The following is a 3531-nucleotide window of genomic DNA, read 5'->3' on the forward strand; positions in this document are numbered from 1 at the left end:
CACCGTGAAGTTAAAGCAAGCACCTGGGATAGTGGTTCACGGCGAGCGAGATCATCAACTCCAGAGCTACGTTCCCCATCTCCATCTGCTGACACTACACCCTTTAATGTCTTGAAACGTGTCTGGCCTAGCCGCGTACCACGTTGGAGCGACTTCTCTCTTCTCTTTTCTGCTTCTGTCAAGGCAGGGTCTGAAATACCCTTGCATAAAAACACAATAGTGAGAGTATGGGTGAAGTGTGTGCAGAACTAGTGCACTGTAAAAGTAGCAGATAGCAGGTGGCTGAAAAATAAATGACAGGAGACATATGATAGCTCTACAACATTGCATGGCAAACAAAATTAGATTGTACTCCGTATGATTTTGTAATATATGAGCACAGGAAATGCAGGTACTCCTCCAGCACACCACCACATGTGGTCCTATCAAGATAACAGACGACTAAAAATAAATAGGCCAGTCATTTTTTTATGAACCGTCCGATCTATAAGGAACGGGCAGATGGTCTTCGTCTACCTCCTGCCAGTCATTGTTGACGATCTTTCTCGAATCGCGAGCGACCACCGGTCCAGACCCCTGCCTCTGCCGCCCCGCCCTTCCCTCGACCTCACACCACCGCCGTGCTTGGCAGCGCCCCCAGGCCATCCCTTTAATCCCGGCCGACCTCCAGATCGGGCGCCAACAACTCTAGGCACCACACGCCCCTAAGATAAACACCGATGCGCTGCTTCCCCGACACAATAGGCGGACTAGCGCCTGTTACGCCGGGGAATGATTCCGTTAATTGGGAATCAACTGACCAGGAATTGAAATCCAGTGGGGCGACGGACCTCTAGCTAAGGTGAAATAGTATATGAGGAGAAACCTTGTGCATCGCGAGTTACTAGGAACATCTAGTATCAAGAAGAAGCGGTCAACTAGTGTCTTCGGTGGGATGAATATCGTGCAAGCAGACACATAAGATTTGCACGAATAAGGGAAGAGGAGTACCATTTTCGGTCGCCGGCGTGGTCTCCTCCACATGTTGCGGCAGTCTTCTTCTTTCTGCTGGGGGAACCGATGTTTCGGAGGAGGTTGCAGGCTTGGACGAACCCATGGCCAAATTGTTGACTGTGTTACCGTGGCTGTATGTCGGCGGAGGGGAAGCAGATCCGAGGCGGTGAAGGACGGCGTAGCAGGAACAGCTCCGGTGCGGTGGACGGTGGCGAAGTTGGAGCGGCAGCGGTGAGGTGCATGACGGCGTGGTTGAACTGGCTCAGGTACGGGCGGCTCGGCCTCGGCTTCAACTACTAGCCGTGGAGGGCGTTGCAGTTGAGGTTGCGGTGGATGACGACGTCGGGGTATCGGCTCCGGCGAGATGGAGGAGGGCGGCGGTTGATGGGTGGGATGGGGTGGCGGACGGAGGACGCCGGGGGTTTCGCGGCTGGTGGAGAGGTGGTTTTGGTGCGCACGGAGTACGAATGGGGAATCGAACATGGGGGGGGGGGGGGCGGGTGGAGCTAAGGTAGATCCATGTTTCGGTCTGGGACGCGCTTGTTTTTGGCTTTTTTGAACAGATGGGACGCGCTTGTTTGAAATTTGGGGAAAGTACATACTTTACCCCCCTCTTAAATTTTGGACCTACTGCGGGTCGGGGGTAGGATGGTAATCCCAGGTGTCCCAAATAGTGGGTGGGAGCGATTTCGGCCGCGCGCATGTGTGCTTAGGCGGCCATTGTGTATGAATGTTTTTCGGAGGCGGTTGCGTGGTGTCTAGATGAAGCTACAAACCTACCCCGGTTTAGACCTTTGGACGTCGGGCCGGTAGGTTTCACGGGTCGGAGTTAGAAAAGGAATTTCCTTCTACTACCAAACATTGGTCTCACGCGGTTTCGGGCGAGTAGAGGCTCTTTTGGCGCTTTGTTCAAAATTTTGAAACAGAAGCATTCACGTTTAGAGTACTCTTGAACTTTGAGGATTGACCTAAATATAGAATGTTAAATTTGACCTTGTATGTTTGAAAACCTCATTAAATTATCCGCTTCTTTTTGAAATTTTGACACTTGAAAATCCTATAACTACGATTATTTTGGAATGGAGGACCTAATTTTGAATCTATTTTGTACACGACTATATATGCTATTATGTACAAAATCAGAGCAAAGATTGGTGCCCCCATAATTTAGGTATGATTTACAAATGCCATGATATCGAATTCAAATAATTGAATGGGCTTCATGTTGAATTCGATTTTTTAAACCACCTTAAGTTGAATTCAAATGTATGCTAGTTCATAGCTAGCTATTTATAATGTTCATTGTGTAACTTTCGTATGTATAATGTGCTTTACACACACAACATGGACTATACTTACATTTATATTCGATTGCTAAAGCGATGCATTGTCAGGAGTTCAAAATACTAACTATGTGGATCAATTATGTCGAATAATAACATGGACATGCTCAAATTTGATAGAATCTAGATGTCCGATGGATCAATGACCGTTCCTTACGCGAATTGCAAATATCATCATCCCATCCTAATATTTGGATACAATTTATATCTTTAATCAATGTGTACATCAGTCTTTTACATGTAGTTTCACTCTCCATCGGTGGTCTCTCACACATGCTCACACTCTCTCTCCCGAGGTGTCTGATACGTCTCCAACGTATCTATAATTTTTGATTGTTCCATGCTATTATATATTCTGTTTTGGATGTTTAATGGGCTTATTTATACACTTTTATATTATTTTTGGGACTAACCTATTAACCGGAGGCCCCCCAAATAGCTGTTTTTTTGCCTATTTCAGTGTATCGCAGAAAAAGAATATCAAACGGAGTCCAAACGGAATGAAACCTTCGGGAGCGTGATTTTTGGAACAAACGTGATCCAGAGGACTTGGAGTGGACGTCAAGCAACCAACGAGGAGGCCACTAGGCAGGGGGGTGCGTACCCCCCTGGGCGCGCCCTCCACCCTCGTGGCTCCACCGACCTACTTCTTCCTCCTATATATACCTACGTACCCCCAAACCATCGAGGGGCACCACGAAAACCTAGTTCCACCGCCGCAACCTTCTATACCCGTGAGATCCCATCTTGGGGCCTTTTCCGGCACTCCGCCGGAGGGGGCATTGATCACGGAGGGCTTCTACATCAACACCATAGCCTCTCTAATGATGTGTGAGTAGTTTACCTCAGACCTTCGGGTCCATAGTTATTAGCTAGATGGCTTCTTCTCTCTCTTTGGATCTCAATACAAAGTTCTCCTTGATTCTCTTGGAGATCTATTCGATGTAATCTTCTTTTGCGGTGTGTTTGTCGAGATCCGAGGAATTGTGGGTTTATGATAAAGATTATCTATGAACAATATTTGAATCTTCTCTGAATCCTTTTATGTATGATTGTTTATCTTTGCAAGTCTCCTCGAATTATCAGTTTGGTTTGGCCTACTAGATTGATCTTTCTTGCAATGGGAGAAGTGCTTAGCTTTGGGTTCAATCATGCGGTGCTCGATCCCAGTGACAGTAGGGGAAACGACACGTAT

This window comes from Aegilops tauschii, chromosome 5 (genome assembly GCF_002575655.3).
Source record: "Aegilops tauschii subsp. strangulata cultivar AL8/78 chromosome 5, Aet v6.0, whole genome shotgun sequence".
NCBI classification, from domain to species: Eukaryota; Viridiplantae; Streptophyta; class Magnoliopsida; order Poales; family Poaceae; genus Aegilops; species Aegilops tauschii.